Below are 15,708 nucleotides of genomic sequence, written 5' to 3'. Positions count from 1 at the left end.
GCAGACATTTTTACTTTGTTGTATCTAAGCGTAGTTGAGTAGTATGTGGTGTGTTACTTGCTTGAGGACAAACAAAGACTTTAAGTTGGGGTGTTGATGTGCCGTGAAATTACGGTACAATTGATGCCTTTTGACAAGAAATTTTACTTGTTTTTAAGCAAGTAAGTGTCGTTTTGATGTGTTTTTATTATTTTTAAGGTGATTGACGGGTTGAAGGACAAGAACACTAAAATTGCATGAACTGGAACCAAGTGGAGGAAATACGGACCGTATATATTTATACGGACCGTATTCCTGATCGTATTTAAGAAGTTATTGGAAACAGAAAGTTGAAGTTGGAGAACCTGAGTTACGGACAAGAAATACGGATCGTATTTTATTATACGGGCCGTATCCCTACTCGTATTTAGTGGATGAAAAAAAAAAAAAAACAAGGCAGAAAGTCAAGCTTGGATGATGAGAAGATACGGCCAAGTTTTACGGATCGTATATTTATATACGGGCCGTATCCTGTGTTCGTAATTCGAAGTGAAGAAACGAAGACTTAGTGATCGTATAACTATATACGGTCCGTATTTAATTGAACGGACGGTATTTGATGCCGTCAAGGGAAAATTTGGCCAGTTGTAATTTCGTGTTTTTTTTAGACCTTATAAATAGTTTCTTGTAGGGTTTTATTCATTATCAGTTTTAGACTTTATTCTTATAGCATTGAATACTCTTGGTTGTTGAAGCTTTTTGGAGAACAAGATTTATCAATTACTCTTACTATTTCATCAATCGTAAGCATTATGAATTCTATTATATTATTATTTTGCAATTCAATATAAGTAGCTAAATTCATTACTAAGGTTGTCAACCCAATGATGGTGTTATGTGATTGGGAATTGGGATTGATATATGTGAATGGGTTGTTAATTGATATTACTGGATGTTATTTATTCTCTATTGTTAGTTGATGGTTGCAAACATTAACTTAAGCCATAAACCTTGCATTATTTGGGAAAATAGATTAGGTTTTCGTAAGAACAAGTAACAAGAACTCGGGGCGTCAACCCTCATTTAATAGATTCACTTAGGGATAAGAGGAATTTACTTGGCACAATATTAACTGTTCTTCATATATACTCTTTTATATTTGGGAAAATCATAAAGAGAAATAGTCCTTGACTATTGGAAAATATTAGGGATTCAATTAGCGGTTAAGTGCTTTCGTACAACAATCCATTAGTAGTATATCAAGATCAATATCCGTAGCATACACTTCATCTAAAGGGACACAACCTGGTTTCTTTAATCATATATATTACAATCCAAAGCAATTAGTTAGCAATTGGTTATAAGCAACCAATCTTCTACCAATTCAACAGAATACGAAACTAGACCGCAAGAAAGTACTATATGACTTTAGTAACCTTTTCACACCATATTCCCTGTGGGATTCGACCCCAACCTAGTTGGGTTACTATATTTGACATCGTCCACTTTTCCTAATTTAATAGGTGTAATTTAAGCATATCAGCTATGCTCTTGTTCCATTGCATTCCTTTCATCATCAACGGTGGAAAGTTCAAAGATTTAGTCTCCGAACCTCATCATCCAAGAAGGATTCATTCTGAACACTGTGATGCAAGGCCTTGTCTTGTGTGTCTAATTCAAATTGAAGCTTAGCAATATGTTCCTGGAGCCCATTGGCTGAAGGCCTGTTTTTCATCCTTCATATCTTCAAGGTCTTGGTTGGCTTTCTGGAAGGATTCTTTCATCTGTTCAAGTTTAGATTTTAAGGCCGGAATGTAATCGGTCAGCTGAGAATCCCTTCTATTAAGCTCAGACTTGTAGAATTCAGCTTAGAGATTTTTGTCTTCCAGGTTGGTAGTCAACCTGTCGAAGTCTTCAATGCAGCATTTCAGACCTTCGCTAGTAAGGACCCCGGCCTAAATTTAGGAAGGAGGAGAAAGTAATGAATCAGGAGTCTTTATTAAAGGATAAATCGATAAACGAATAGAATGGGAAGAATCTTACCTAAGAGGAAGCATGCATGCCCTCATTAAAAAGACACCTCCAGGAATCACCGTCCATTTTTTCTTTGTTCGACTCTGAGACCAAAGCTTTTAGATAATTAAACACACCAACGGGCCTTGAAAGAAGATTAGTATCTTCAGGAACCATAATGGTGACAATTTTAACTTGGCCTGAATTGACACTCGGAGTAGGAAAAATGTCAACCAATCGAGACCGAGAAGAGGCATGATCCCTTAGTGCATTAGCGGCAGCCCTGGAAGATCAAAGCCTTGCTGGGATACTGGGTTTTAAAGACCTCGAAGACTCAACGTAGGGACTTCTGGCAAAAGGGTTCCCACCAACGGAAGTATCAACTTCGGAAAAGAGATGATCAAGGTTTTCCCCATCAAAGTGTGGGAGGAGCAGTGGACTAGCAAGATGAATCTCCGATGTAGGACCCGACCTGATTCTTTTGGCCACTATGTCGTCATCTTCAGTCTCCTTGTCTTCATCACCAATGACGGTGTTAGGAACGAAGGGAGTTGGCAAGGTTGAGACATTTCCGGCCTCGAGGGTAGTGTTGGTTCTAGAAGAAGTTCCTTCCCTTGAACTCCTCTTTCTTTTGAGAAGAGTGGAGGAGGTCGGAACGAAAGCATCGAGCATCGGTTTCTTTGAAGAACCAGAGGTTTTTTTCTTCTTTGACTTCGTAACGGAAGCCAAACCTACTACCAAAGTAGTCTGGGCAATTCGCTGGGCAGAAGCTGCTAAATCCAAAGAGGGATCCATCAAGACAACCCGTGGTTGAACGGTTCCTTTGGGCAAACCTGAAGGAGGTATCTTTAAAAGACAATAGGTTGTATTCAAAGGAGAAAAGGGGTTTAAAGTCAATTAAGGAAAAGGACTTAAGAGTATATAGCATCACTGTGATTTTTGGGTTTCCACCGGTCATGAAAAATTTCTTTCCACGTCCGGGACTCACGACTTGAAACGTCAAGAAGTGCTTGGATCCATTCAGGGAAGTGCAAATTAGTGGGAGGCATGATTTTGTTAGCTTTACAAGTATGAAAAAAGAATAAGCAAACCCAAAGTTCAAATAGGTGTTTAAGAAGTTAAGTACTTACGTGTTGGGTTCCATACTTTCAGTATGGGCATGTCTTCTTCTTCAACAATTTTTGTCATAGGAACGGCAACAAACCTTTTGATCCAGCCACGATCATTGTCATCATCCAGGCTGGTGATAAGAGAGGATTTCCCACGCTTTGATATGGTGATAATTCTACCTCGAAATGTTCTGGTGGTATAAACCCTCATAAAGTCATCTAGGGTAAAGGGATTTTTTGCTTTATTTTCTAAGAATCGGATGCAAGCCACTGCCCTCCAGACAGACGGGCCAATTTGGGCAAGGTAAACGTTGCAACGTTTGCACATTTCGATGATCACCAGATCAATTGCCGGTACCTGGCCAAATGTAAACGAGTATGTGTATACATTGGAAAAGCCCGGCCTAACTTTGGTGACATCATCATCTGGATCAGGAATAATGATTGTGGAAAGAGTTCTCCAGTTACAGTCTTCTCAAACGGTTTTGAGAATGGCAGCAGTAATGGATGAAGGATAGTTTTTTGCCATCTCACCCCTATCACTTTGAGTATTCACCTTTTTAGGGGTAAAATGGTCATTGAAGTTGAATGAACTAGGGGTGTACGAATAAAAGGTGATAGGAGCTTAGGGGTTGCCACTGGTGGAGCCATTACCGGCGGACGGCGGCAAAGAGGCAAATGAAGAAGATGGAATAGAAGTAGATGAAGGTCTAGTTCTGGACATATTGTTATAATGGCAATCAAGAATTTTGGAAAGCAAGAGATTGGTTTCAAGGCAAGGCAGATTTCAGAGAATGAAAAAGAAAGAGAGGAATTCAAGATGTGTGTAAATGGAAGATTAAGGAAGTTTTAGGGGTTTTAATTAGTTTCCACTGTTATGAGTCGATTCGAAATTTGAACCGACTAGCATAGCCAATTCAGCGAAGACACATGGACGGGCGTGTCAGAATTGAAGAGACGTACGTCATATCTGAGGGCAGGGGAAGCGTTTTCCCGCCATAAGATTACGATTACATCTGTGGCTTTTCAAATCCACTACCCGGTGTCATTACTCTCCATCAGAGAGTAGGGGGACTATCTGTATACATGATAAAATATAGCTTGACACATGACATGAAGAGAAAGGAATATGTGGCATTTGAAGGCGAAACACTGCTTACTCATTTAAATTGATCGGAATGAGTGACCCCGGTTAACCTCGGAGCAAACTTGCCAAGTCAATAATTTCAGGTCTTTAATTAAATATAAATGTTGTGTGACTGGTCCGGCTTCGAAGCAGACGTTACGATTTAGAATTAAACAACATTTATTGTCTATCATTGCTCATTATTAGAATTTAATCACAGCTCAAATGCTGATGTATTTGTACTATAAAAGGAGCCTGAATGCCTCTCAAAAAGCTCATCGAAGAGCAGCAATTTACACACATCCATTCTATTCAATTTTAGCAATTAAGTTTATTTTATCATTCGTTTGTACCCGGTTATCGTTAACTCCGCAAGGCCAAAGCAAATAGTTGTTCCACCAGAGGAAAACCTATCAAAGGATGCTCTCTAAGGATCAACAAAGCCCAGGCTTATTTAATTCATTATCATTTTACAATACTTTACTAATTTATTCATTCGACTGTTCTAGTCATTATTGGCTTTATTATTCACTGTTTATAACAAATCAATTCACGTATCCTTTAGACCTCAAATAAATTTAACTGTACTTTTTTTTAGGGTAAACAGTTAGATCAACTCAATATTTTACATTTAAAATTATAGATATTCAAAAATTATACGGTAAATATTACAAGTTGTAGCTTTTCACATGTTAATATAATCAAAAAATGTATTTGAAAATAGCAGTCAAAATTCATACAGTTTGATTCTCGAGAATCAAACCATGACAACTAATATAAAACGGCGAGAGCACTATATTCAAGTATGAATGGATCTAATTAAGCTTATGATTACGTGCGTCCGTGCATGTAATAATTGTTTTTCGAACTCCAAATGGTAGATTGGGTCATTAAATTTTGACCGACTCTAATTTATACTACTACGAGATGGGAGCAACAAAGGTATCAATTCCTAGGTAATGAAGATGAAATTAATAATGTCATCTCCCATTTACTTTTGGGGCCATGACCCATGCGATTGTGCTTTCCCGAATCCCCAATCCCTACAACTTAAACGAATCTCATAATTTAATCTCAAGAGTTTTAACTTAAAGTGAAATTAGATATAAAGTAATCATAACTCATTAATAAAACTTGATTTGAATATACTGTGGACGAAAAATTAAAAATGATTTCATTTTCATGGTGAAAATATATGTGGCTTTCTCTGAGTCGAAAATCTATTCTTACACAAATATATTTTAATACAATAATTTCTGAAAGGATATTATAGATAATCTATTGAAATCAGTAAAATATATAAATGAAAATTCTCGAAGATACCAATTTTTTTTATTTTTTTTAAATTAAACGCCAACGAAGGTAAGCTTTATTTTTCATTTATATCCCCCTCGGAACCTAAATACATACCCAAGATTAAAAAAATGAAGAGCTTTTTCCATCAAATTGTTTATAACTTTGACATTCCCTTATCCACCTACCACTACAATGTTTGCATGTGCACATGAATTCTTACATTATTGGTTATACTATTTGTTTTGTCCAACCTCCCAAACCCTTCTTAATTTTTTTTTCAAACCTTCCTACAAACATGGATCACCTGTCGTGCCCACTGTTATAGGCGTTTTCCTATCTGGCTACATATGTGACATAGTCGTGGACTAATAACTCCTTGTTATTTTATTCAGAACGGAATTCAGTGACCACCAATTTTATTCGAAATGGAATGAATGCATCGACCACCAATTTTATTCAGAATGGAACTAATGTGTAGAAAAAAAGAAAGAACAAGGGGTAATTGACCTTCTATCTAGGTTCAATGATAATTTATTCTTGCCTAAGTTTTTTTTTGGTAAATCAGATACTATTTCCATATTTATATAACTCTATGTACATAAATTATATAGGATCCAGGTCTGTTATACCTATTACACGTTCAAGAGAGATCACCAAAGTTTGATCATTACAAAAACTAACTTCACATTCATAGGTAGTTCCTAGCATGCATGTCTGCACAAAAAATGTTGTTTACAAACACCTGAGGAACTACAATGAATTTTCCATATCAAAAAACTTCTGCTTAGCTCCTTCCTTGGCCAGCAGGTCAACCACCTTGTCCCACCTTGTCCTGTTCACGGTAGATGTGTTTTAGCACCGGATGTCCCAGCTTGTGCATCAAGGACCTGCATTAAGTAATTCTAATAGAATTATAAGGGATTCCATTGTTTAGCAGAGAAATTACCTCTATGGAGTCGCTCTCTATTTCAAGTGGCCTCAAACTATTTTCTTGAGTCAGTCTTAGTCCCTGCATGATTGCAATTAATTTTGCAAGAGTGTTAGTGGTGTGAGGCATCCCGTTCACGAACCCAATTACTCAGTCCCCTTTGTTGTTTCTAATCACCCCTCCTATTTCTCCTATCCTTGGATTTCCCAGACAAGATCCATCAGCGTTAAGTTTAAAAGTTCAATTTTCAGGTGATTCCCATTTGATGGCAATCTTGGTTCTCCTATTCTTAGGTCTAATATAGTTAATAACACTAGCAAACTCAATATCCTTTCTATAGAAACCTTCAAAGGTTGGATGGTTTTGCTTACCATTGAATAGGATGTGGTTTCTATTTAGCCAAATTTCCTAGAAGCAGAAGGGAATAAGCGTGTTTAGATTGACTTTTTAAAAGTAGCTTATAATCTAAGAGCTAAAAGCCAAAAGTTGGTAATACCCAACTTTTAATTTGGGTTATTTTTGTACCTTTTTGTCTTAAAAGTGGGTGCTTAAAAGCATTTTTTATCTTTCCCAAACATCACAAAAATAGAAAAGAGCTTAAAAGTCAATAAGCACTTAAAATAAGTCAATCCAAACACCCTCTAAGGCTTGCCCAACTTATAAGATAGTTATAATTCTCCCTTTTAAGGGTTGCCCAACTATTGAAGATGGTGCTATCAATATTTGCAGTGGTACAGTGTTGGTCTACACAGTGCAAGAAATTCATGCTAGCTCTGCATTCAACGAAAATATGGTCCATGGTTTCACTAGGATAGTTACAGAGCCTGCATAGTGGAATGGCATTTATGTCAATTGAATGGAGGTAGGAAATGATAGTGTAACGACCCGTTTAGGCGTTACCATAATTCCGAAAGATTCACAACTTTGACACCCTGGACTTGTTCAGTTCGTTACGTATTCTCGGTGAATATCTTGCCTAACTGGACCCGTCATGTGAATAGGAATTAAAATATCAAATTTCGGCCCTTGGAACCAGTTAGACCGCCCCAGTGGTAGGCTGACCGCCATAGCAGTCACGCCCCAGCGATCCATGCCTAGCTGAAGCGAAGGCAGGAAAGATTTCATCAGACCGGCTCCACAATCTCTATGCTGCTGAAGCGATGTCGCTGAAGAAGTAGCCCGACCATTGAAGTGTTAGACAGCCAGTGGTTGACCTATTTAAAGCTCCATTTATGGACTTGACCTAATATTTCATTTCCGAAAGTTACAACCGCCACCTGAGGATATTTTCAGCATCTTGAGACTTAAATGTTGGGAAGGTAACCTCCTTAAATCCCTAATTCCCTCTTTCTTCTTACACCATTTATGTTTATGGCAGAGCATTAAATGAGGGTTCTTTCTCAAGATTCTTAAAAGACTATTGGGTAAAAGTGGTATTGTTGACCTAGAGTAATTAGTAACTCAAGGATGGCTTATTTATTGCGAGACCTAGATTAATAACTAGTTCTAATCCTAAATCCTTTCTATTTCTCAAATGGGATAACTTGTTAGATGTTTATAATAATGAAGGTGAATTGGTGAGGTAAGTTTGACTTAGGTAAACCTAGATTTCTCATACATTTCCTCAAATTATAAATGGGTTTCCTCCTTGAATCTTGAAATTGGAGCTTCTATAAAATGGACTAAAGATGGTGACTTGAATAAGCTAGTAACTCCTAATGGTTAGTATTAATTATGGTTCTAAGGAAAAGGAATCACTTAGCATTAAATGTCTAGGAAATCTAGTTGAAATCTTTTTTACGAATTGTTCTTGTTAAATCCGAAATCTTATATGAGCAACCTTAAATAGTGATTCTTATCTCGTTGGGGTCTCTTGATGTTCCAAGGCCCTTCGTTGCGAAGTATGACACGAAGTACGGAGTTGGAGATCAACGGATGTTCGTGGCACCTGTTCGGCTTTGAGGTAGGTTACGGCTTCCTTCTCTTGGTAGACTCCAGTTAGACTTTCATATACGAGTGTTAGATGAAACGGAGAATAGATGTATAGGATCTCAGAGAATGGGATGGATACTTAGATTGATAATGTATAAGAGGTAGCGGTTATTATGTAACACTAGTATTGTTGTGGGTTTATGATTTCCCTATGGTGAGACTTCGATTAGCGAAACATATATTTAGTCGATATTGCCGGAGAATGCATGTAAGCCTTTGGGCATGAAGTTGGGTTGGACATTGCCTTAGGTTGGGCCTTGTTAGATCATTTGGGGCTAGCCACCCTGTTGTGTTGTGACTTATCTTGTTCTATTTGTTATTGGCTCATTGCCACGTGGAGATAGTAATTATTGGTGACTAGTGTTCTATCTTGATGGTGATATTGTAGTGCCTTACTTGCTGTTTTGAGACGAGGATTGTGATTCTATTGTGGCTTATTGCGTAGCTTTTTTATTGATATTGTTGGTGTGCCCATGTGTGGTACTGTTGAGATTGATTTGATTGTTTACATTGAACTCATTCATTGCATGCATTCTCATCCTTCATGATATACTGTCGATACATTGATGATATACAAGGAAACACTGTTATGAGCTGGGCTCAGTTGGATGAGAGTGACGTGAGGACCGATGTCTGATGTTTATCTCGAAATCGAGGTATGAGTGCTGGTAGCGACTGCCGAGATCTTTGCCGGAATCGTGAGGATTGGTACATGGACTTAGCTGGTTCCGCTAAAGCAGTTGGCATATCGCGCCAGCGGTTCTGCTCCCGCGAAGGGAGGACCGCTGGGGCGTTGTTTCTATTTATCGTGAGTCGCGCCTGCGCTAGTGCATCCGCCCTAGCTGTAACGCTATAGGGGAGACTCGTCCGCTGGAGCGGACACTTCCATTCCTTCTCGACCGCTTCTACGCAGAAGCCGCCGCAGAAGCATGACCGTTAAAGTGGAGACCCAACCGCGGAAGCGATGTACCTGAAGCCTCAAACTAGTAGCCTTTTCTTCTGATTATCCAACCTGTGCAATTCCAATCAAACTCAAACAATACAGCTATTTCACAAAAACCAGTCACATAAAATAAAGCCCGACAAGGGCAAAAAACCATCCAAAACTTATTACAAACCAATTATCCGAAAATAAGAAAAAAATTGTCCAAAACATGGAACCAAATCATAGAACCAAAAGTTATATTGTTTGATCTAAAAGCCTTATAAGGGTAACCATAGCATCATCATAAAAAGGGGAGGGGGGGCAAGATCCCTAAGCAGTCTTCCCACTCATGATCTCTGCATCATCAGAGCTGCGGGCATCCTCCGCGGGTCTGCTCCTCCCACCATCTCCCTTGGCCTTGCTCACGAACGAATACTGCTCAGAGTCGTCATCATCCTACACGGGTATCGCCTCACTGGGGTACATCTTCTTCCACAAGCCCTTAACACCTCTCCAGGCTTTGAGGCGGACTTTGTCACGGGACCTATTCTTGTCCCTCTCCTTCTAAAATTCACTATGAAATTGGATATGATATGTGGCCAGAGAAGTGTAGACGGCCTGCAAGGTAGAGAGTGACTCACCCATCCCGTTCTGCGCCTCCAAATAGCCCTTCATCTCCTCCCTGGTAAAATAACCCTCGCCAGTACTGGAAGAACCAACCTCTACCGAAGGCATCTGCATACCCTGAAACATCGCCACCATCTCGTCAAAACGAGAATCAATGCGCACAAACGGACCCTGAACATGGGCAGCTCCAAAGACCACTCCCTCTCTTACTTGCACTAGCACTCACCCCCTCATCAGTCTTCCTATTTTTACTCTGGACAGACGTACCATGACTAACCACCCGTAGTGGGTGGAAATCAAAGATCAGAATCCACTATGTTGTCCTCATCCCTTCTGTGGACTCCAGCCCTCTTGCACAACGAAGTGATCAATGACGGGAACATCAAGCTCGATGCCCCATGCCTCATAAAATCCTTTCATTCTTCAATCACCTACGAACTCACATTCACAGGCGCGTTATCCAGGATGCAAGCAATCAGAAGGGCCCTGGGATAGGTCACAGAGGTGACATTCCTCGAAGGATGGACCCGGCGGGAAATGATGTTCAACCATCTCCTTGCCTTCGCAGTAAACTTGTCACTCACAATCCCCACCTTGGACTGACCCCAAGTGATAGAAGCCTATCCTCCTCAGCCACTAACTTCGACACCAACCACTCTTCATTGTCAACAGTAGTTTCGGCCTCCAAAAGCTCCAGCGGATGATTATCCACTTTATGCACCTGATTTATCGCTTTAGTCCCCGCTTTTATAGAGGTCCCCCGAATCACAATCCTGGGGTCAGGAGAATCCCAATCGATAATAGGTAACATGGGGTAGAAATCCCTTACGCAATTCTCATTGCATCAGCCCGGATCCTTAACCAAACATATCCATTTTATCGCTTGCAACCTCTCCAGAAACTCCGTGGCACGTCTCTCCACGTTAGTCATATCAAAACCCCACTCCAATAGTAAGGGCATATGCCTTTGCTCAAAGAAACGAGTCTCACATTGGGGCTGACGAAGATTTGATAGTTGGGCACTTGCTCCTCTTGTTTTTCTTGTTGCACGACTTCTTGATTTTCGGCCATTGTACCTGCGAGGAACAGTAGATGATGAGAATTCGTGTTACTAGATTTCAAAATTAAAAGCTTGCATTCTACGTCCTAAAATCTTCGCGAAATTCGATGTAATAAAAAAAATTCAAGCTACAGTTTCTAGTGCAGGAACCGCTGTAGCGGTCACTCAGACCACTGCAGCGGAGCCGCTAAAGCCGGTAGGATGACCGTTCCCGCGACCCCTGCTAATTCTACCTCGACTGCTTCTGTGACCCTATGGGCGCTATAGCGGAGCCACCCCAGCGGTCCCCAGACTGCTGAAAAGGGCTCGTCGTCTCCAAACATACCCCTATTTTTCCAAAACCCAACGGCCTAAAAAAATTGACTAAACCAGTTTTCATGCACAGACTACCTATTCTACCATGCAAGGTGTTTTCTACTAAAGTATGGTTATTTCTAGCTACTAACATCACCCAAATCGATAAGAAATTTAAAACCCACTTCAAGAACATACTCTCTACTATATTCAAGTATTCTACCTCAAATCCGAATCAAATCAAAGCATTTTGCGATACTGAGAATAATCTAACACCAAACAAGTTATAAATTTTGGATTATAACCACCCACCAACTTCATCAACCAAAACCCAAAATCTTAACTTTGGGGTTACAAATCTGTTTTTGAAGAATGAAAAATTCAAAATTCCAGTTCCATTATCTTATTGTGAGTCGAGAAGAGTGATTTTTTACCTTAAGATTGAAGATTCGAGTGAGGATTGGTGTTGAATGCGAATGGCCTTTGAAAGTCCTTTTTCCTTCCTTAAAGAGCAAATTGTAGTGGGTGAAGTTGGGTTTGGCTGTAGAATGAAGTGTGGGGATGTTAAGGAGACTTTTATTGTGTTTAAGAGGGAGATGGGAAGTTGTGGAGTGGTAGGAGATCGAGGAGCAGTCGATTTTTGTTGGGGGAGTGTATTTGAGGAAGTGGGGGAAGTGGAAGGGTCTAAGGCCTTTTTTTTTTTTTTTGAATTCATGATGGCCGCTCCGGCCCCGATCGATCGCTCTATGGGCCGCCGCAATGCTACTGCAGGCCGTTGAAGCGGGACACTTGAGAATTATTGTTCCCAGTAATTCAATTCTTTTAATTGCGACCCATGTTTAATGCCCTTGCCCATGTGTCCCTGATAGACCTACGATTACCAAATCCGATTCATTGAGGTATTACCCTTTCAAATTTCCTCATGAAAATAGTAGCTGAGCCATCACCAATTGTACGCTGCCAGAATTAAATTCACGCATGATGATCTTTACTGATAAGTCTATATGGGAGTGATAATTTGGTGATTTGTTAAATTAGGTGTTACTTTTTTTGCGCCCTTTTATTATTCGAGCTGATTTAAATGAATACTCCTTATTATATGGCTGGCACAGACTTCTACAAGATAAATTTGTTCCAAATCAATGCTAATAATTCCAATTCTTGTGCTTACCTTCCGTGCGCCTTTGTTTGCCCCTTGCCGTTCGAGGATGAACGGTTGTTTAATTGATAACTGATGTAACAACCCATTTAGTCATTACCGTAATTCCAAAAGATTTGCAACTTTGACACCCTGGGCTTGTTCAGCTCGTTATGTATTCCCGGTAAACATCTAGCCTAACTAGACCCGTCGTGCGAATAGGAATTAAAATATCGATTTTCGGCCCTTGGAACCAGTTAGACCGCCCCAGCAGTAGGCTGACCGCCATAGCGGTCACGCCCCAGTGATCCATGCCCCGCTGAAGCGAAGGCGGGAAAGATTTTAGCCGCTGAAGCGGTAGCCCGTCCGCTGAAGCGTTAGACGGCCAGTGGTTGACCTATTTAACTCCCATTTATGGAGTTGACCTAATATTTCATTTCCCCAAGTTACAGCTGCCACCTGAGGACATTTTCGGCATCTTGAGACTTAAATGTTGGCAAGGTAACCTCCTTAAATCGCTCATTTCATCTTCCTTTAATTCCCTCTTTCTTTTTACACCATTTATGTTTATGGCAAAGCATTAAATGAGGGGTCTTTCTCAAGATTCACAAAAGACTATTGGGTAAAAGTGGTATTGTTGACCTAGAGTAATTAGTAACTCAAGGAAGGCTTATTTATTGCGAGACCTAGACTAATAACTAGTTTAAGCCTAAATCCTTTCTGTTGACACCTAATTTTTTATCTCCCCTAATTTACTTTAATTAACCGGAGCCCTTAGATATTAAACAGAGTGAAATATAAATTTTTTAAAAGTCAAAATGATTTTATAAAAGTTATTTAGATAATATGTTACCTCTTATTTGGTAAAATGATTTCTATAATTTGGAAATTAATTTACATACTTTTACAATTATGATGCTTTTGCTAAATTTGACCAAAAAGAAAAATAATTTACAAAAATTATTTATTTAATTGTTTAAATTGTTAAATTACAATTAGTGAGTATTTTACTCTATTTAATTCAAGGAATTTGGTTAATTAAATGAATTAATCATTTTACTCCTCAATTCTCATTTTTACGTATTCAATCTATTAGAATTTTATCATAATTAATTGAGAATTTAATTATGGTTAATTCTACAAATTGTTCACTATGTGGCATTTTGTGGCCTTAATTAAAACAAGCCAAATTCATTGGTATAAGTTAATTAAGGTGATTAGCCTCTGATTTGTTTGATTATGTCAGTTACGGCCTTAATTGAAATGGCCAAATTCATGGTTTAAGTTTTAACTAAGGTCATTCTTCCAAATTAGCTCTTAATTGGTCAATTGGTTATTAGTGGGTCATAATTGAAATGTTTAATCAATAGACAATTTCAATTTTTGGCTATCTTTTAAAAGGGTCATTTTTATCCTTCCATGTATACGCATGTATACACAAGTATACAAGTATATATGTGTATATACATGTATACTGTGTATACATATGGGCTACACCTCATCCTTTTCAAAAATTGAGCCGAGCCCAGTCCAACAAGACCAGACCCAGCCCAAATCTGCCATCACTTATACACAACAACAGCACAAACAGACCCTAAAGGGTCTCATTTGTTTCAAACGCTGAAGAGGAGGGGAAAAACCTAGCCGTCCCCCTTCCCCACACCCTCTCTCCTACGTCACATGCCGGAACTGGCAAAAACGAAGGGCGCGCATGGTGACTTTAGTGTTTTCAGGGTCAAGAATAGCAAGAGTATTTATTTCTCTGCCATTTCTCACCCATTTTTGCCACAACCTAACCCAAACACTGTATTACTTCGTCTCCTTTTTACTTTTTCTGCATTTCACAACGTTCATGGACTGAAATCCTTAATTGTTTTTGTTGTTATTCATTTGAAATCCTCAACCCCCATTGGTTCGTGAAGAACTGAGAGGATTGACCCATTTCTTGGTCAAATCAGACCGTTTATTTGTTTTTCTAGTCGAATCTCAGCCCTTGAGTGAGATGTGAGGAACCAATTCTGAGAAATTGGCATTTGTCCCACATCGGCTAAGTTAGGGTTTTGAGGATTTGAGGTTCTATATAATGAACCCCCAATTCACATTGTTGAACAAGTTTGGGCATATTGATATTCAAATATACTCACAGACTCGAAATACTTAAAGTTTTCAAAGAAAATATTTGAGATCTTTAATTTTCTGAGTCAAGTAAAATTTTAAAAATATTATTCTCGTTTGTTTGGCTGGGTTTTGTGGCCGAGTGTTGGGATTTTGAGGAGTAAAGGTTCTTACCAAACCCAAATCTCTTCTGAGCTACGCATCAAAGTGGTAGTTTTCTTTTTGATTTCTTTTTTCATCTCAGTCATTTATACTCTAGTTGTTTGTATAGTTTGATGTTTGATGTTTGTGGTTACTTATGATGTCCTTAGCCTTATAATGTTAGTTTTGTTTTAGCTTAATTACGTTTTATTTAGTTATGTAGTTGTTTAAGCCCTGTGTGCACCAATTTATTGATTATGTGGGAATTAGGAGCTCACTAATAAGTCACTTAATTAGGTTATGAATTACTAACTTGTTAATTTATGAAGACATGTGTGTTTATAATCAGTGTCTTGAGTCATGTTAAACTGTGATCTTTTCTCAGTTTGAGATGTGATTTATGTGCCCAAAACTGCCTAGGCATGAGTCTATTGAGTCTAAAAACTCCTAATTTGATTGTGTCTGTTTAATTCTGGTCAGTCATGTGTGATAAAGTCTAGGATTTGTTTAGTCATGTCCTATGTGCCTTTGTCTACTGTTAATGAACTGTGTAAGCTCATTAGATGTATATGTTAGGATTTTGATCATACTAATCAGTTGATAGGCCCCTGTGATTAAGAAGTGATGACTTAGCTTATAATTTGTTTGTCCCTTTTATGGGAATAGGTCTGTTTTGAATAAGAGTCCCCATGAAAACTATAGTATTTAACTAAGTTCAAGTCACCTGTTGTTGAATGAAGTAACATGCCTTGATTAATCTGTTAAACATCTTAGTTTGTGGATTTTGTTGGCTTTAAATATAACTAAGTGTGAAATTGTCTATAGTATTGAACCTTAATTACTTGTTAGTTTATGAGCTTGAGAAGGCATACTCCTCTGAGTCTAAAAAGAAAGAAAAAGGTTTGAAGACCAGTAAAGAACCATGCTTAAAACCAGGTCCATGATTATTCTTCCTTTTATTTGGG

Source organism: Lycium ferocissimum, chromosome 4 (genome assembly GCF_029784015.1).
Source record: "Lycium ferocissimum isolate CSIRO_LF1 chromosome 4, AGI_CSIRO_Lferr_CH_V1, whole genome shotgun sequence".
NCBI classification, from domain to species: Eukaryota; Viridiplantae; Streptophyta; class Magnoliopsida; order Solanales; family Solanaceae; genus Lycium; species Lycium ferocissimum.
Note: the sequence above shows the minus strand (reverse complement) of the source record.